Source organism: Adiantum capillus-veneris, chromosome 26 (assembly GCF_014529385.1).
Source record: "Adiantum capillus-veneris isolate H3 chromosome 26, ASM1452938v2, whole genome shotgun sequence".
NCBI classification, from domain to species: domain Eukaryota; kingdom Viridiplantae; phylum Streptophyta; class Polypodiopsida; order Polypodiales; family Pteridaceae; genus Adiantum; species Adiantum capillus-veneris.
The window spans coordinates 75,859,009-75,879,960 of record NC_140956.1 but is presented as its reverse complement, the minus strand read 5'-3'; positions in this window follow the sequence as shown (position 1 = coordinate 75,879,960).

The following is a 20,952-nucleotide window of genomic DNA, read 5'->3' as shown; positions in this document are numbered from 1 at the left end:
TGGGAGGATTGTAGGAGGGGGAAGTAGTGCAAGGGTGGCCTGATGGGGGAGAGGGTTTGGGCTTTTTAAAGGGTTGAAAGGTGAAATTTTATTCAAAGGGGGAGGCTTCTTGAAAGGTTGTCGAGTGTTATGAGAGACAACTTTCGGAGGAGAGGGTTTATAGGAGGTTGAGTGGGAGTTGTTGGAGGGCTTCTTTCGTGGGGGTGAAAGAAGCTTCTTCATTTGGGTGGTGTCTTCATGAAGTACCAATTCACCCACCGTTTCCTCCTTAGGTAGAGACTCTACTTCTTCCAAGATGGCAGATTGGGACCTCTTTCTAGCATTGTGTGCCGCTAAACTTAAGGAAGAGGCTAAATGAGCTTGGAGTATCTCATTTTGAAGATGCGCATCAAATTCATTGAGGGAGGTTTGTCTCCAAAGAAAAAGTTGATTCTCCCAAGTTGTGGGTAGCACCCTTGGGAAAGATATTGGTGCAAGCTTTTTGGTAAGGTCCGAAAGCCTCTCTTCCACAAGATCACGGTACTCATCAAAGGTTTTTGGAGGTTATTGACAAGTAGCTCTTGGGCTTGGATGTAAGCTTTAGTGCAATCTTGTTGGAATTGGATATTGAGAGCATTAAGCTTGGCACTTAAGAGTGCTTGAGCTTGAGAGTCATCCAAGGTGAGGCGAGGAGGCTTCATAAAAAGGCTATGTGGGGCTTTTTGAACGGAGTGAAGATTTTGTAGATGAGAAAGGTGTGATTTGGCTTTGCTAAGCTTATGATTGAGAGCTTTAAACTCTTCCAAGGAGAGGGAAACAATTTTATTGAATTCCAAGGGCTTTTCGATTTGGGGTAGAATGGGGGAGGGGGAGGGGGGGGGGGGGGGGGGGGGGGGGGGGGGGGGGGGGTTGGGGGGTGGGGTGGGGGGCAACCGCAATGGAGGAAGAGCTTGCGAAGAGAGAACCAAAAGAGGAGGGAAAAGCAAGGGGAGGACTTGCGAGGAGGACGCTTTGCGTAGTGTTGGAGAAAATGCCACCATGCATGGTTTGTGGAGAGTTGGAGAAGATGCCGCCATGTATGTTTTGAGGAGAGTTAGTAAGGCCGAGATGATTAGTGAAGCCGATGTTTTTGTCGCGAGCAGGGAGAGTTGATCAAGATCTTCAAGCGGTAAGTTAGCGGTGAGGCCTCGGATTTCTTCCGAGCTAAAGAGGGTTTTTTTTGAAGAGGTGGGAAGAGATGACATTTGGGAGGGTAAGTTGATGAGGTTAGCCACCGAGGTAAAGCCGGGAAAAGTTGATTTACCCATAGGAAGGGTATTGGGTTTCAAGGGAATTATACGGGCCGGGGAGGCGGATGTGGACGTTAGAGTATTTGTGGTGTGGGCCGCCATATTGGAAATAGGGGAGGCTGGAATGGACGGAGCCGGGGGTGAAGGAGCCGGAAGTAAAGCATTAGGGTTACCTTCTATTGTCAACGGGGTAAGGTTTGATCCCAAGGTCGATGTTGAAGCGGGGGAAGGTGTCGCCATAAGGATTCCTCAAAATGAAAAAAGAAAAAAAGAGAAAAGAAAAACGTTCGACAGGAAGGTTACTTGGCACCGAGAGGAAAAAAAAGTTTTTTTCTATGCTGGATTCGGTGACAGGTTATTCTTGAGGTTTCAAAAAGTATTATAAACACTGCTCTGTTGGAGAGGCTCTAAAGTAGAGGTTTTCGGTTGAGGGCGCAGTTGATGGAGAAGAAAATGTGGGAAAGGCTGCCGGGTAAGGTGGTTTCCACTGAGTTGAGCGCAATAGGCTAAGATCCACCAACTCCCTTGGGGAAACGGACGTGAGTGGAGCTGTGAAAGCCCCAAACCCTTCAAACTATAGGTGCTGCTTAGTAACTGGCTCGAGAGCTTGGCTTCTCAACTTTGGGCCTCCTTCTCAATCTTGGGCTTCCTTCCTGTGCTTTCAAACTTGGGGCCTTCTTCTAGAGTAAGCCGTGGTATGCTGCACAGTGGAGCGAGTTGACGTCGCTGCCAGGTCTGCACAGCAAACAGCGTGATATGCGGGCTGGGATCTCCGCACGGGTCTCTATCAGGCGGTAGCGCGCTCTCCCCACCACCAGTCTATAGGCTTCAAGGATCCAACATACACGCACACATATAGATAGAGAGAGATGGATGGAGATAAAAAAGAATGCTGCAATAGAAGTGAGGTTGCAGGCTGCACCGTAGCTGCTTAACGCTGGCTGGGACCCGCCACTTGAACAAAGGCAGCGCCGCTGTGATACTGGGACTCGCCACTTGAAAAAAGATAGCTACGTTGTAGTGTCGTAGCTACATCACGCAGGTTGGGACCCGCCCCCTGAAGCTGGCAGCAACGCTGCAGCGTCGTGGACTGTTGGACCCGCCACCAGAAAATAGGCAGCGACGCGGTATTGCCAGGCTAGGAGCGGAGCCGCCACTGGTGTCTCGAAGAGGAGCTGTGCCTGTGTCGTTATGCTTAGATGAGGTAATGGCCCTTCCAGCAATACTATCACCTACACAAAGGGAGCCTGCCAGTGAAGGGCTGAGTGCAAGCCCAAGTGCAAGCCCACTGCCATGTAGGAGATAGAATTAGTAGCGCTCGCTGCTGTGTAGGATACGCTTAGTTGCAAAGGCTAGCCATTGTAGTGTTGTGGAGGTGTTGCTCATGTGAGTGGGAACGCGTGGATGAAAGCCTGAGTGTAATTTAGGGAGCGCGTGAGCGAAGATCTGAGAGCAGTGCAGGTAAGCGAGTTTGCAGAGGGCGTAGGTAAAGCTATGGTGCAAAAAAAAATATACAACCTTCATACATCGAAGGGTGTTGTGCGCGCGATGCAAAAACCGAGGTTGTTGTATAGAGTGAAGGATGTCGAGGTCGTGGGGAAAGAGAGCAAAGGGAGGGAGGGGGTGTACTATAGGTGACACGATTTTAGAGGGAGGGAAGAGAATGTTGATGGATTAAGACTAGAGATAAATCATAAGTCAGAGCCGTATAAGAAATAAAAGATCACAACTTTGGGAAAGAGGCAAGGTAAAGAGGTGGAACTGGTTCACGCAAGCAAAGAGAAAAATATTTTTGTGAAGATCGGTGGATGTGGGAGTGTCAAGAAAAAGCTACGCTGAACATCAAGTGAGCAAATAGATCACTCAAATTGTCTCAAAATTTTAAAAGCAACAAACTTAGCGATCGAATTTTGCTATGGCAATACAATGGAAAAGGGAACTAGGCTATGAGCTTTTGTTTGAAAGAAAGCTTGGGGGGGGGGGGACAAGTTTATACCAAACGCATTTCGCTTTCATTAGCTCATTCGTGGTGCAAACAAAAATGAGGATATGGAGGGGGTATAAATAATAAGGTGTGGTGCGGCTCAAAAAACTGTAACGGTACCATATTTTAAGAGAGGCTAACTTCAAGACAGGTTATTGCTCACCTTACATGGGTGCTTACAAAAAAGGGTGGGAAAAGTGGAGAGTTAATGGGGCATTTAAAGAGGTGGAAAGATGTACAAAAAAGGGACTAGTCACGAAAAAGGGAGGGAAATTTGACTTAGCCTGGGGAATGGGTGGAGTTTAGAGGGGTTGCATATATACATGAGGCCGAAGTTAACTGAATCCAAGGTTTAGTCAAATTCGGGTGTAATTCCTTTGGGGGGGTGTTGGGAGAAGAGGGGGAGATCGACCGCTTAAAATATTCAACACAAGCTTTCAAGAAATCACCATCAACCTATCCATCTCTTCTTCCAATTTCCAAGCACACACACTTACCTAGACTATGACACACACACACAGTAAACATAGAATTGACATAGACATGCTTGTAAGAGAGTGTAAGAGATGGAGACTAGATTAGAGAGTACATAGCAAATAACCATAGCTTAAGAGAGTCCAGAAGAGAATCTGCAAGAGAAAGGCCTAAATCTAGCCCCAAACTCTACGGGCACCTCTCTTGTGGAGTTGGTATTTAATATATTATTTTGAGTTTAAGGTGCCAAAAATTGAGGCCTCTCTTTTTACAACCACTTTACTTTTGCAAATGAGTGAAGCTCATTAGTTCTTGCATGACCCATAAGGGGAGTTCCCACTACAATTATTTACAGAGCCATAGTGACTTATTACAATGATGTTCTAAGATACTGTGCAAATATAAAATGGCCAAGAGTAATTGTCGTCACCTCTTCATCAACTCCCCGCATTCCACTCTACAAAATCATCATCAACTCAATTAGTAAAATAAATAGACAGCACATAATTAACCATTACGTCCAGCTATCCCAATTGCAGCTAACCACTACAACAGGAGGGTGCCCAGTCTCGTAACATCCCTCCCACCAGGGATAGCAACTGTCCTCAGTTGCTCAATAGAGAAATCAACTGGACCGTGAGTGATGGAAAGTGTGGAGAAGGTCGGGAAAGTTGCAAAAAAACTTTTCAGGCATCCATTTGGCATCCTCTCTAGGGTGGCCCTTGAAAGTCAAAAGGTAACGGTTATAAACCATTCCAGTGCGTGTAGTGGTGTTCTCATGGTCAACTATTTTATCAGGGATGAGTTGCTCTTCTTGGTCTACAAGTGAAGGTGGGTCTTCATAAATGTGGTGTGTAGGTAGGGGTCCTCGGAATGGGCGTAAAAGACTAATGTGAAATGCATTGTGAATGTGCCTGTGTGAAGGTAATAACTAGTAAAATACATTACAAGGTTAGGCTTCTTGTTTAAATAAAGACCATGACCAAAATATAGTGAGTATCCAAGCATGAGCTAAGGACATGGAGAATGCACAAGATCTTCAGAGTCCTCATGCCCAACATATCCTGCATTACAACCATAGAAGGTGGCACAGAAGGTGGCCACAAGTGTGATTATCTGAAGAAAACTTTACCAAGAATTCAGTACCTGCTAGGGCCAGTAAGCCCCAAGCTAGAAGATATGCAATACCATAGCAACTTGTTAACCTTCACTTCTCTATCAAATAAGTAAATGTTATTATGAAGAAATTGGTGTATTTTTTTATATAGACATGGTTCTATGTAGAAATAGAGTTAGCATACTAGTAGTAAATAAAGTAATGATGTCATTTTAGCAACTTAATGAGTTGGCATTCAGCTTTTTGAAAATAATGTAAACCATAGTAAATCTGGTGTTTGAAGCTCACAATTCTCGAGAGAATTTTGTACTTACAAGTGATTGTATTTGTGATCTATCAACATTAGAAGTAAAAGTGGCCTTTGTGTCATGATTAGTAGCATGAAGATTGAAAAACATATAATATGGAATTATCAATGATAGATCATAGTTGCCAAGTATAATACATAAATGATAGCAAACTGATTATTACCATGAATGAATAATAGCAAATTTGTTCTAAAAAGATAGAAGGGAGAGAACTTACAAATTATACTCACCGACATATATCCGTCATGGAATGTGATTAGTTTCACCACAATCAAGTGTCTTATCCCTTGTCTTGGATAGCTTACAAATACATGGGAAGAGAAAACTCATAAAATCGTGAATATAGGAATCAATGAATATATTGCATCAACTTAGAAATGCATGAGATACGAACAAGTATAGAGTGAAGTAACAATGGTCGATGAAAAATAAAAAAGAGATACATTACCAAAAATCGGCATAGACTTTTAGGATACCTATTTAAAATTGGCATCAAAACTAAAAATAAAATAATTCATATTATCTCAAGCTCTTCGTTCATGAATTGACTTCAATACAGAGATTTGATTGTTGGTGGTCAGGTTGTCCAAATGGTTTCAAATATAGACATGAATTTAGTGGTTTCTTCCACTGTCTTCTTGGTGCCATCTTTGTAACTTACGACTAGAGAGACCTCCATGGAGAGTTAATAGTACAAAGTTCATCTGATAAAACTTGTTTAAACACATGTTTCAAGAAAATTCAAGAAAATGTAATAAATTTAGATTAATTTACCTGGGTGTCAAATCTAGTAGGCTTCTTTGTAAGCCCTTTTGACAATTTCTATCTGCTTCCAGAGATTTTCAACATCATCAGCATTAGCAGTATCCATTTGTACAATGAGCTCGACAATGGTATTGTCCTTGGTAATCGTCTGAACACAAGCTACTACTTCCAAGTTCTTTTGGAATGATTTTGTCAATGTCGCAAATGATATGCAAGTTAGCTATCCTGTTTGGTTGTTCAATGCAATTGGAATTTGAAATTGGGTTTGAGTCGAGTTTCAAAGGTCAAAAGTTAAGGACACAAGGTCATTTTTAATAAAATAGTGCAGATTATCATGGGAGACTAGTAAGCAAGAGTTAGATGGAAAAGAGATGCCTGTTAAATGACTAGGCATGCAATGGGCAGCCAAAAATGGTAAGGGTGGACAAAAAATCCCAAGGTTAGGTGTCAAAATAAGGTGTAAGTTGGGTGGTCGGAAGAATTTTAAGTGGTTGGCTTTGAAGTCTGGTCAAGTGCAACTTTGGTTGGGTAATCGACCGAGAAAGTTTTTAAATGGGATGGCCTATCAAGGGTATAATAGGGTGGACACGCCCTTGAGGATTTGACCCTTGAGTACCAAGTGTGTGGTCAACAGTGTTCGGGAAATATCATTTTTGTAAACATACAAAATTCCTTTTCTTGAATTTGCCAAGAGGAAATTTTAGAGAATTATGTTTTTTTTTTCCCGGGTTTATACACTACTTTTCACTATTTTGGGGTGGAATTTCCCTTGCCCTCAATCGACAATTTCAGAATTAAAAATGATATTAAGGTGAGACACGTTTTTCTCGAACACGAGTGGTCGACCATGAATTCGAGGTGAGTGGGGGGTGATTGCACCCTGAGGGAAAAGTTGAAATTGAATGGCCAAAGTTGGCATGTAACTTGGGTGGCCGATCGAGTAGGTAACTTAAGTAAGCCGCACTTTTTAATTAAAAGTGTGTGAACACTACTGAAGTGGGAGGTTGCGAGCAGACATGCAGAGGGTCATGTGCAAGTGGCATAAATCAGCCGCCGGCGTCTTCTACAGGACGTTTCGGCAACTTGAAAAGGAGAGGAGGACAAGAAACAGAAACCCCTCGGGTTCTGTACTGTTTGCAAAATTGGGGTTGGTGTCTCCATGGTCATCAACAAAATCTGAAGGTCATCGTAGCAACTGATAGGTTTGGGGAGCCATTATTGAAGGTACTGGTGGTGCGTGTGCATGAAGGGGCCGGCCAACCTCAAAGGGATTTGGAGGGTGCTGTAGAAAAGCGAGGATATGGGATGCGCCACCTTCTAGTAAGGAAGGGAACTAGTGAAATGGAAGGACCTTCAGAGGGCTTGTAGGGATGGCTGCCATAAGGAGAATCAATTGTTGGGCTTAAGGAGTTGCTTAATACAAGCAAGGGAAGCTCCAGATGAGAGGGACACCATCTGATGGGAGCACAATACTAAGGAGAAAAAGAAACGAGAACACTACCTTCGAGGGCTAGTTCTGAGCTGGTCGTAACAGAAAAGCAACCTAAAGGGCATGACCTTCAGGTAAGGAAATCACATTGGGGATGTAGCGAGGAGTAAGAAAGGTTCCAATTCCCAGGGCGCTTAATCCGATGGAATTTCTGCAGAATTTGATGGCAGTCGACAGACTTGGTCAGGAGGATGTAAGGGGTGATCACACGGTTGTTTGGGAATTTTAGAGTTCTTAATTGTTGTGAAGTTCCTCTTAAGCCATAGGGATTCCACTACTGAATCAGTAGCTACAAATATTATCCATGATACTTCTCCTCAATTGATTGCCACTGCAATCTTTATCCCTTGCTTTTCTTCACTTTAACCTAGACCGCTTCTTGTTAACGCCTTCTAAGCTCTCCAAGGTCGAGCCAAAACCACCAATTTTATTTTATTAATTCAATGTCTTCTCAAATCCTTCTTCAAAAACCCTCGCACTTCCTTCTCACAAGCCACTTTTTTTTTAGCAATTTCTTTGAATCAAGTGCTACACATACCTGGTTTTTGACCTTAGATAAACAAAAATTGCTAAGTAGTTCAATTAATCGTCAATTAATCTTTTCAACCTCAATGCCCAATCCAAAATCTCTTACTTCTTCACAATCTACAAGAGTTAGTCGTTAATTTAAATTTAGAGTTTGACATACCTGATCGATAAGGGTGATTAATTGGACGATTTGCCAATTAATTGTTGATTAAGCCTTGATTTGCAAACCTGATGCTGCAAGCTTGAAAATCCCTCTTTAAAATTCGACAATCAGGTTGTCGGTTGCCACAAACTTTCGCTCTGATACCACTGTTGGGAGAAGAGGGGGAGATCGACCACTTAAAATATTCAACAAAAGCTTTTAAGAAATTACCATTAACCTGTCCACCTCTTCTTCCAATTTCCAAGCACACACACTTACCTAGACTATGACACACACACAGCAAACATAGAATTGACATAGACATGCTTGTAAGAGAGTGTAAGAGATGTGTAAGAGATGGAGACTAGATTAGAGAGTACACAACAAATAACAATAGCTTAAGAGAGTACATAAGAGAATCTGCAAGAGAAAGGCCTAAATCTAGCCCTAAACTCCACGGGCACCTCTCTTGTGGAGTTGGTATTTAATATATTATTTTGAGTTTAAGGTGCCAAAAATTGAGGCCCCTCTTTTTACAACCACTTTACTTTTTCAAATGAGTGAAGCTCATTAGTTCTTGCATGACCCATAAGGGGAGTTCCCACTACAATTATTTACAGAGCCATAGTGGCTTATTGCAATGATGTTCTAAGATACTGTGTAAATATAAAATGGTCAAGAGTAATTGTCGTCGTCTCTTCATCAACTCCCCGCATTCCACTCTACAAAATCATCATCAACTCAATTAGTAAAATAAATAGACAGCACATAATTAACCATTACGCCCAACTATCCCAATTGCAGCTAACCACTACAACAGGAGGGTGCCCAGTCTCGTAACAGGGGGGGAAGAAGGAGGAGGTTTAGAGAGAAGGGTTCCGAGATTGGGCGCATTCATCCAACATATCAAAGGTCTAGGTAGGTGTGTGAGATCCGTGCTGGATTTAAGCAAATTCTGAGGGGTTGGTTAACAGAACGAGATAAGATGAGATGGCGGATTAGAGGTGAGAAAGGAATCTTGATAATGGTAGGAGAAGGTTTGGTTTTGGACATTTTTTGAAGGAGAAAGGGTCTTAGATCATAAGGAAAAGTGGAGAAGGCAAGCTTTCAACAGGGAGGAGGGATATCCTTTGGCTCTAAAATGAAGATTTCATAACGAAAGCTCTTCTCTCATTGGCTTATAGCACACTCTCTCTCTAAACTTTAAAACGAAAACAAATGACCTCAAAATTTTCTTAATGTCCACCATAGTCATCACCTACACTCATCTCAGTATCCTCCATTGTTCACTCACAACAAAGACTATTTTGTGAGGGTGTCCACCTTATGCAATTTCAATATGACTAAAAGGTCATTTCATAATGCTAAAAAATTATGTTAGGAGGACACCCTTCAAGTTGGGGGAGATTCAAGCAGTGTTTCATAACTTTGAAGAAGGTGTACTCCTTACACAAATTTATCTTGCATGAATGGAATTCCGTTTACTCTATTTTATTGTAAGGAGAACACCCCTTGATGTTTCAAACAATCTCTCATAAATTTGAAGAAAGGTGTCCTCCTTTGGCAAATTTAGCATGCAAAAATGGGTATCTAGAAACACTAAAATCTATATGAATAACACCCTTGAAAATGGGTGAAATGGAAACAAGAAGGGTGTCATGTTTGCACAAGTTAGTGTTTGCTAATGCATATTGATGCCTCCTTGACTCACATGAGGACTCACATGAGGAGGACACCATCCAAAAGAGAGAGAAAAATCACCTTGATGTCCTCTTAGCATCATTTTGTGTAGATATCCTAACTCAAAACGTGGGAGAAAACTAGGTGGGTTAGTTGAAAATGGAGCTCTACGATTTAAACATCTCCCCAATCATGTGCCTCAAAACTTGGGACAAATAATTAAATCCATAAACAATGATTATTTTTTGCCTCAAAATTTGTGGAAATTCAAATCATGCTTAGGTATTTGTGCACACATATATAAATAGGATGATGCCCTTCAATATGTGTTTTGACTTATATTTTCTTTTTTTTTCTTAGATGCTCTCTTCTCATTGACTTAACTTTCATTTTTCAATGCTTTGTCTCCGTCCTTACTCATTCAAGCTTTGTTTCCATTAGATTTGAAGTGGGTTTTATTTTTTGCATAAGGAGATACCCTTTGGGATGCAAAACGTTTTTTTAAGGCACAGCTTTTTTTTCTTGGTCATCCCTATGCAAATTTAGCATGCTTGGATAAGCCTCCACTTACTGTATTTTTTGAGGAGAACAAAACCCTTTAGCAAGAACAAGTTTTTTTAGGGTGTAATCTTAACACAAATTTACTATACATGGATATATTTTTGGTTACTCTATTTTTCATTAGGGCAACATCCATTATCACTTATACTTTGATTGATGATGTCGGAATTAAAATTAATTCATGGTAACGACAAAAAATATTGAAAATAATGTGCCTAAAGAGGATATTAAGAAAGATGAGCCGCCTGATGAATCAAAAGAAAACCAAGGAGAGAGTTCAAAACAAGGAAAAAAGATGTACGTAAAAAAGAACCAGTTAAGAAAAGAAGTCGATAACAAGCTCTCACAATTTCTAAAATGCTAAGGTATAGCTTTCACAAAATTCTTGAAGCAGTGCCACTACAAGATGAGAAAGCCTTCAATATCCTTAACATACTTCCATCAAGAAAACCTAAAGAACCCGAAGTAGTAATTACGGAGATTGTAGAGGAGGATGAGAAGGAGGTGAAGGAAGAGGAGGAGATGAACATTGACAACAAGGAATTGGAAACCAAGGCGCTTAGTTAGAGTGAACCAGAACCACCATCATTGTTGAGAGATTTCAACCCCAATGCTTCATGGTGGAAACTTTTCTCAATGATGACCTTTTACAAAAGAGACTTTTAGAAGAACCATGAGAAGTGGCTACATTGTTGTTACCACATTTTCATTGAGCAACAATAAAGGCTTGCTCAACTGCACGTTGTTTAGTCTTGTTTATTTTGGAAAGTGACTCTTGCAACAACAATGTGCATAACGCATTAAACTTGACAACTTCTTGTTGGCGGATACGTCGCGACGGACGTCCGCATAGCGAGAACTCACCTAACATATAATGTCAACTGAGGACGAAGCTCGACCGCAGGCGTGTGGAAGCAAGCAAAGGGTGTCAACCTTTACTCGACTGACTAATGACTACTTCCTACAGAGACATCAAATCTACATGCCATTGGTTCTGTGAATGTGAGAGTCTCCTATGATGCTACTGCAAGCCAAAAGCCCATCAAACGATCTCGAAACTTCACGAAACTCAAGGGAAGTCCTACACACACTGGAAGGTCGCTATCCCTAAGGTCTCTGACCAAAAATCCTAACTCAATACCCTCCGTGCAGAAAATGAGTAGGATGTCTGGTCGTTTTTTACAGGTCACTGTTTCTAAAATCTAACATGCCTAATGTGTAGCTCTACTCCCACTGATCGCGTGGATATGCTGAAATGCAAAAGGGACAACGTTTACTCACCGAAACTCCAAAAGTAGCTCGCGGATGAACCTGCCAAAACACAGACGAACGCGCGTGATGTAAGCATCAACACGTAGCTCTCCTCGTGGGCAACACGCTGCTGCTCTCCGTTTGCAATTCCGACCACCGTAGCTCTTGTAGCACACACACACTCTCTCTCTCACTCTCTCGTAGTCTCCCAGTCAACACAGAAGATAAGATTATTAGAAGTCGCCTTACAAAGCTTTAGGTTTTGTTTATATACTAAACCTTAGAAAACCTAATGTCCGGCCAAAATGACCTGATTTGTCCCTAAGCTTCTATAGAGCTTAATTACAACATCGTGAGCTGGCTTTGCTCATCCAACAAGCATCTGCGGCTAAAATACAATTGCTTGCCGTAATGACTCAAAATGATAATAACGGGATATTCGATGATGTCCATGAGCTTGTATCTTCACATTATAGCATCCATGTTCATCTTCATCACTTCATCAGCATCTTTATAGGGAATCTTTGAGGAATCTTCATGGAATCTTTATGAAAGCGTTGTTGAAAGATTGACTTGTCAACACTCTCCCCCTCCGAATTCTTTTCGTCCCCAACAAGACCCTATGTCTGCAGTGGCCTTGATGAGTGCTTCACATTTTGGTGTTGGTTGAAGCTTTTGTTGTTGCAGTTGCTTCTACTAGATGCTTTGTATGTTGTAGAGTTACCTTTTTCTTGTACATGTAGTGTAGTTGAAGCCATAGCTCTCCCCCTCCGATTGGTTGTTGTAGCGTGAATAAGTCGAGTGAGGTTTGTTGTTGCAACAAGTCTTTATCTTGGCAGCTCTGTATTGTTTGTTCTTTGGGTGTCATCTTGCATGTGTACCTATAAACTTGAAGCCTTTTTGAATTTTTTCTAGGCCGATCTCCTTTGATTTTCTAGCTGATGAGCATGTAATTGTTTGGGGATGTCGTTGGTCTGCTTTTCTGTGTTTATATAAAAAATAAAATAGTAAAAATAAAATGTGGCGTATATTACAAAATGAAGGTCTTGATACTTGGATAGGACTAAAGGGAAAAACCCAGTGGGAAAAAAATACCTTTAATCACAATTAAATAGGAGGCTATGTGTACTTATGTTTTGATGTAACCGTGTTTTGTTGAGTTAAAGTACTTATGGCCGTATGGCTACTATTATTGACTGGATATACATTGGATAAGTGTTAGTAGCTTGAATTCAGAGTTGTTGTTGTTGAGAAAATGCTTATGAAACCTGTTACTGCTTCGTCATCGTCATTCTGTTGTGTAAGTGCATGGGTGGAACACAAATCGTGTCAAATGCAAATGTCCAATGATAGGACATTATATATGCTTGCACAGATAGATGCATGGAAAACAATATGTTGTGCGAGAAGAGTTTGAATGGGTGCTTCTAGGAGTGAACGTAGCTAGAGAAGCAAAAATATATTTGACTTCAAGAGCTGCCGTTACTCACAAGAAGGGTTGTTGATGCTCGAGGTTTTTCACTCTCCTCACTGTGTACATGTGCGTGAGTGTTTTGTGGATTACTCCGCCTCTCCACCAAATAAAATGTTAGACTTTGACTCTTTTGCTCACCTATCCAGCATGAGCGACTCAATTTTACAATATGCTCAACTCTTCCAGCTTGAGCTATAATCTAAATATCTAGACTCATAGACCACAAAAAATATTAAGACATGAAGCTTGGGTCTGACGCTTTCTCATTTAGTGGCTCAGCTGCCCGACTCTTGACTCTTATGCCATGATTTTTATGGCAACTTGACTTACTCTCGGAAGCTTTTGACAAAGAATAAGTTTTGAAATTCAAAATTCCCATCCTCGAAGAGAGGATTTGTAAAGGACCATACTGGCATTATTAATTTCTTTTGCCATACTTGGGTGACCTTGGTTGTCAAAATTTCATTTTGTTGTTGTTGGTCCCTTGGTTGAGAAGATTGGCTCGCTCCATTCTCTGTAACACTTTGTCTATCATGTCTTGACATTTCTTGAGAGCTAGAAATGACTTCAATCTTCTTCGGTATGTGTTGTTCTTTTGGCACCCATTTGTATCTGCATCGTGTGGTTAGCGTGTCTTTGCAGATATCCTTTGCCTTGACTGTGACATTGTCCTTGATTTTGCCTTTCGTGAAATTGCGATTATTTTCAAGCTGAAGTCGTTTGATTGAACAATGTTTACCTGGCATCTTTGGTAGCCACATTCTCCGATTTCCTTGATAGTAACCTTGTGCTCGAAGAATTGTAGATGGCACTTCCCATGATGTTTTTGATGTCATATTGAGATGTACAAGAGTGCCATTTTTGGGATTATTTACCGATGAAGTCCTATGTTGGTATGAAGGCCAGCTGGATTTCAAATTTCCTGCATACTTTTGGCGAGCCTTGTTGGTTGGTCTCCTTTGGCGATATAAATATGAGCTTTGTTGCTTTTGGGGACGCTTTTTGAAACCTTTATCCACCACATAAGCCAAGGTCTGTGGTTTTGGTAAGCAAAGTTTCTTTTGACCCTCATAATAGCCTTGCCCTGCTAAGCTGTAGTGGGAGGGTAGTGGGAGGCTATCCATCCCATGTGTTTACCTTTCGTCAATTGGCTAGGATCATTTACCCATATTGGGTCCTTGACCTTTATTTCTTCAGGTTTAATGTAGACCTTTGAAAACCTTTGGCGGCGGTGATCTCACAGTGTAGGGTATTTCGGTTGAAAGATTTTCTTTGGAGTCTGCCTTTCATGTGTAAGCATGTGGTCAGTTGATATAGAAGCTCTATCTTGAACTTTTCTAGGTTGGATTGAAGACTCTGATTTAAGGGGCTGCTTTTGTTGGTAGGACATTTGTGGGCTCATTTTGGCTTTGCCTTTGTTGGCAGCCGATAATCTTGGAGCAGTGGTAGGCTGGCTTTCTTGAGAGCTAGTCATGATGACCATCATTGAAGATTCAGATTCTTCTTCAAGTGTTTTTGCCCATAGCTTGGACAAAATCAAATGTATACTCATTTTGGAAGAATCCACTACTAGGAATTTGTCTTTAACTATCTTTGACCATAGTTTAAGGGTAGCTTCTGCAATCCCCAAACTTGTGACGCCTATTCCAAGTGATATAGGAACCTGTACCTGAATTTCATACAGTTTCGGCTTGTCTAGAAGTAACCACGGAACGTAGACATGACATTCATCGTGGCAGAGTCATCTATCTCTACTGTGAAATTGAACTTCAGTTTCTCAGGTGCATCCAACGAGAATTTAATCTTCTTGTTGCTGCCAAGTAACTGATGTCCTCTTTGCTTTTGGTGCTTGTCTTGGACTTTTGTGCCTTGGAAGCTTTGTCATCCTCTTGTATGTTAAACTCTTTGTCATTTGACTGGTTGTAGCATGTCCCAAGTGCTTACTATCTTCCGATCTATAGCTTTGGAGAAGGTCTATAGCCTGAGCTGCTTGTTGGTCTTCATTGCTAGTTTCTGACTGTGACGCCTTGATTCTTGATTTCAGAAGCTCTTGAGTCAGTGTTTACTTCTTCTAACACTTGAAGGTCATTCAATGGTGACTTTTCTTCTTGGAAATCTTTTGAAGCTTGTGTAGCAGGATGTTGAGGTTGACTCTCTTCTTCTGATGCAATGGTCGTTGTGGTCTTTGGTTCCCATTGTTCCATGGGTTTTGGTAGAGTCTCTTCTCGAAAATATAATTCATATCCTGCATTGCTTGTCCTTGGTAGTCAATTTTGGAGTCGGTCATTTCCCTTTCTTCTGTGGGTTCTAAAACTTCAGCCACATCTTCTTTTAGCTTCTTTTGCTCTTTGATTTCTTCAATCATCCTTGTAGAGTCTACAGTAGAGGAATTCTCTTGTAGAATTTCAACTTCATCCATTGATTCAACTTGCATGTCTTTGTCTTGTGAGGTGACACTAAGTTTTGTTGTTACCTCTGCCACCTCTTCTTGGGTTTGCTTACCATCTTCAAAATCTTGGATTCTTTGCTCTCGAACCCTGAACTGCGAGCTTCATCTTCATCACCTTGTGGATGCTTTGACTTGTCCTCATTGAGGTTCTTTAAGCGATCTTGAATCAGCTGATTCAATTGATCTTTTTTGAAAGCTTGATTCTCTATGATAATGTCGTTGACACCCTTGACTTCAAGCAACTATGTCTTGAGCCTATCTTTTGTGCTTTGCGACAAGATTTGGTTCTTTTACGGAGATCTCGTTGGGGATTCTTGCTTCCGTTCCCTTGTTGTCACTGTCTGAACTTTTCTTTTGGCTTGTTGCCTCTTCTTTTCCATGTAGAGCTTTGCTGGGCAGTCCTTCACTAAATGACCAATGTCACATTGGTTGCAATATGTCGCTATCTCAATGTGTGCACCCTTTGGACGAGGCAGCTCTCCATAATACTACTGATAATGGTTTCTTGTGGTATCTAGATACAGATATGACCTCTTCTTTGCATGCATGAATCTGTAGATTATGACTGACTTAGGTGTATCCACTGGCTTCGTCTCTTTATCCTACATCGTCTTGTCCTTGAGAAGCTGAAAATAGCTTCATTATTGCTTGCATACAAGATCAAATCACTATCCATGCTTTCTAGCAGTCCTAATGCTAATTCTTCCATCAGCATATGGTCTTTGACATGGGGCTTTTGCATAGCCTTAGGGCTATGTTTTCGAGTTGATTTTGGCGAGGTTTGCACTGGGTAAAGATCGAACCGAATCTTTGTTTTCAGTTTCCCTGGATGGTGCTTTTGGACGGGGTCCAAGTATGTGACTTACAGGTTGCCCACACATGCTAAACTCATCTATATTTTTCACATCGGCTATTTCATAGTGCCTACCGTATTTGTTGACCACAATGACATCTTGACCTGACCTTCTACATTTGGCATTGTGAATTTTTGGTGGTCTCTCTTCTGGCTCGGCATCTTCCAATGCTTCTTGAAATTCCACTTGGGCTCCTAAAAAGGACACTGCTTCTTGTAAAATTGGACTTCTTAATACCACTCTTGAAGATATAGGGTCTCTTTGTTGAGTTTGAACTCCCCCCATCCGAGAGGGTTCCATATCTGATGTTGGCATCTGTTTAATGCCTGATGATATGACTTGTTGTGCTCTGTTAAGTAGCTCTTGAGACCGAGCTAGTTCTTTTTGAAGTTGTGCTATGTTCATAGCTGGTACTTCCAACGTATTCCCTATTTGTGGAATTTGGTGTGTTTGTGCTTTGTCTTGTGATGGTGCGGTGCACGAGACTTGTGCCATGTCTTTCCATGTGGTGTCTTGTGTTGTGCCTTGTTGTGTGTCATGCGGTGTGCACTCATTTGTGTAGTGACAACTGTAGTTGTTAACTCTTCTAGCTGTGTATCAAGAGGTAAAGCCATGAGTAGATGATAAACATTACCACCTTCAGATTTGTAGTCTTCCCCTCTTGATCCAAATATTTCAGCTGCAAAATATTGGTTACTCTATGCAGGAACTTCATGATTTGTGGCAGCTTTGTAGTAGCGATCGTCCTCGTCTACATAGAGGGTACCAATTTGTCGTTTCCCATCTTGAGCTTTGTACAAAAAAATACTTGGAGGATATGCATAGAGTTTTGTAAGTTGATCCTTGTACAACATTTCTATCTCATTGTCGATGTATTTTCCGTGCCTCATGTAAATTGATCCCAAACAGTCTTCCATGAAATCTGGATGTGGGTGTAGTACATTCTTCACTGTTTCAACTTCCACATGTTGAGATGTCCAAGTTTCCTCTATATCTTTCTTTGTCTTGATGTACAAATTCTGATTGACATCCTCATAGCATGGAAGTCCTTTGTAGTGGCCAATCAGATAGATCCAAATTTGCTCTCTTGTAATTTCTGTGGATGTACTTGAAGCTTCGTCTCGGTTGGTCTGATTCCTTTGAGACGCCATTGCTTTCGTCTTGACTCCCTTGTTGTGCGTGTTCAGTGATAGCTCTAATTGCTTGCCTCAATGCTAATAAAATTATTAGCACCCTTGTGTCGGTCGTTTTTGCTTGAGGTCCTTCAGCTTTTGTGGATGCCTCAATCTATGAGTTTTCTAAACCGGGCTTTGCTTTCACTGCTTGAACTTCTTAGCTCCCTTTCTTGCCAAGGCTGATACTGACTTGTCTGGCTGCTTGCTTTGCCTAGAGCTTTTTTGCAGGGCTCGATCTATTGGAAGCACTGTGATAAGTTATGCAACTTACCACTATACTGCAACGACTGCGCCCTTCGTAGCGATTCTTGAGTCGAGCTAACCTGTGTTCACTTTAGCACACAATTTGCAAAATTCTAAACTTTTTCACAATGAATGCAAAAAATTCTTGATGTGCCTTTGACGGCCACACTTATTCCGTGGGCTCGGAAGTGACTTTCAAGTTCGCTTTTAGCTGAACTATACTTAAGCTAGCACAAGAGAATTATGCACAAGTTGCAGTGATTTGCTAGCAAAAATCTTGTGTTAAAGTTCTCCAAAACTTGCGACTGTTGTTGCAAAATCAAAAGTCCTTGTGTATGGTCTTACTACTACCAGATTTGTGTATGGACGCTCAAATTTTACACTAGGCCGTAGTTAACTTTTACACATTCCCGCGGGTGACCAATGGTTTTCCCAAAAGATAATTTCAATTTGCTAACTTAGAAGTCTTTAATGGTCAATTAGAAGGCCTAGAGACCAAATCTGGTTTCAAATTTTAGCTTCCCGATAATGAAAATCTCACATGCACTTGTGTCCGCTATAGGTCGATTTGAACGGTCTCTTCCAGAGCCTGGGTTGACTCTAGCCGATGACCTCCCTTATGGCTCACTAGCCCCTCTCCTAGGGAAAAGTCAAAACTATGTTCAAAATCGTGACCGTTTTCTCACAATTCTTTCGAACTATCGGTTTTAAACACACCTGACTTCCGGATGCATTTTGAGGCCTTAAACGACGTTTTTTCAAAGTTGACCTAAATGGTTGCCAAAGTCATACATTTAGTTCAAGTTTTGCTCTAAGATCTGTAGTGTCGCTCTCAGGCTAGGTTTTGATATAAAAACTTTTCCAATCCAATACCGTTTGTGAAAGTTATGGCCAAAATAGTGAAATGCAGTTTAGAATGGTCAAAATGAGTCCAAATTCAATTTTAAAAGAAGATTTGGGATCTCTGTGACACTGTGAACACCCCTGTATCGTTAAAATTACAGTTGGACCCTAAAACGGGCATGGAGACATCCTACGCCCAATTTTTTTTCTGCTAAGAATGAAGCAAGATTTGGTTCAAAGGTTCCCCTTGAGTCTAGCAACACCTTGGTATGCTCAGAATTTCATTTGAATGTCAAAATCACTCCAAACAAGCAATTTATGAATTTTTCGCTTTCTGACTTTTGGACATAAAAAACATGGGAAAACACTCAAGTCAACATGTTCCTAGGGTAAAACCTACCCTCTGAACACACTGGTGGTGTCAGAATTCCCAAATTCCTGCCCAAAAACCCCCTAGAGACATCCTACACCCAAATTTTTTTCTGCTTAGAATGAAGCAAGATTTGGTTCAAAGGTTCCCCTTGAGTATAGCAACACCTTGGTATGCTCAGAATTTCATTTGAATGTCAAAATCACTCCAAACAAGCAATTTATGAAATTTTCGCTTTCTGAGTTCGCCTTTTGACTTTTGGACATAAAAAACATGGGAAAACAATGAAGTCAACATGTTCCAAGGGTGAAACCTACCCTCTGAACACACTGGTGGTGTCAGAATTCCCAAATTCTTGCCCAAAAACCCCCTGGAGACATCATACGCCCAAAATTTTTTCTACTCAGAATGAAGCAAGCTTTGGTTCAAAGGTTAGCCTTGGGTCTAACAACACAATGGTATGGTCAAAATTTCAAAATAAGCTCCTAGACATCCTACGGGTAGGATGTCTCTTTGCTCAGAATTGAATAAAATTTGGTCCAGAGACCAAATTTAATAGGACATGATAAACAATTGTATGAGGTCAAAATCTCCCCAGAAGTTCATTTAGCACCTGGAGATATCCTACGCGTAGGATGTCTATTTGCTCATAATTGACCCAAACTTTGAACCTAAGACTCTCCTTGTGTCCAGCAACCCAATGCTATGCTCAGATTTTCATTTGGACCTAAAAATGGCCTTGAGACATCCTACGGGTAGGATGTCTTTTTGCTCAGATTTAGCCCAAAATTGAATCCAAGGTTTCCCTTGATGTGCTAAACACACAGCTATTTTTACTTTTTGATTCTGACACTTGTAGGTTGGTCAAATGATCAAGAATCTGTTTCAGAAGCCAGATGTCCAATCTGGTGAATTTTCAAGTCAAATCAGCTCCAAATTGGACCAAACTTGACTTGTAGGCTTATATAAGGCTATACAACACTATGGTATGGTCATAGTAGGGTTTTGGCCTCAAAATCATGCAAGAGACGTCCTACACGTAGGATGTCTATTTGCTCAGAATTGACCCAAATTTGAACCTAAGACTCTCCTTGTGTCCAACAACCCAATGGTATGCTCAGATTTTCATTTGGACCTAAAAAATGGCCTTGAGACATCCTACGGGTAGAATGTCTTTTTGCTCAGATTTAGCCCAAGAATCCAAGGTTCCCCTTGATCTTCTAAAGACACAACTATTTTTACTTTTTGATTCTGACACTTGTAGGCTAGTCAAATGATCAAGAATCTGTTTCAGAAGCCAGATGTCCGATCTGGTGAATCTTTAAGTCAAATTAGCTCCAAATTGGACCAAACTTGACTAGAAGGCTTATATAAGGCTATACAACATTATGGTATGGTCATAGTAGGGTTTTGGCCTCAAAATCATGCAAGAGACATCCTACGCGTAGGATGTCGCGTAGGATGTCTATTTGCTCAGAATTGACCCAAATTTGAACCTAAGACTCTCCTTGTGTCCAACAACCCAATGGTATGCTCAGATTTTCATTTGGACCTAAAAATGGCCTTGAGACATCCTACGGGTAGGATGTCTTTTTGCTCAGATTTAGCCCAAAATTGAATCCAAGGTTCCCCTTGATTTGCTAAACACACAGCTATTTTTACTTTTTGATTCTGACACTTGTAGGGTGGTCAAATGATCAAGAATCTGTGCCAGAAGCCAGATGTCCGATCTGGTGAACTTTTAAGTCAAATCAACTCCAAATTGGACCAAATTTTCCTAGGAGGCTTATCTAAGGCTATATGACAGCATGGTATGGTCACAATAGAATTTTGGTCTCAGAATCATGCAGTAGACATCCTACGCGTAGGATGTCTTTTTGCTCAGAATGAACCCAAACTTGGACCAAAGATTTTCCTAGTCTTCAGCAACCCATTGGTATGCTTAGATTTGAGTTTGGATGTCAAAAGACCCCAAAA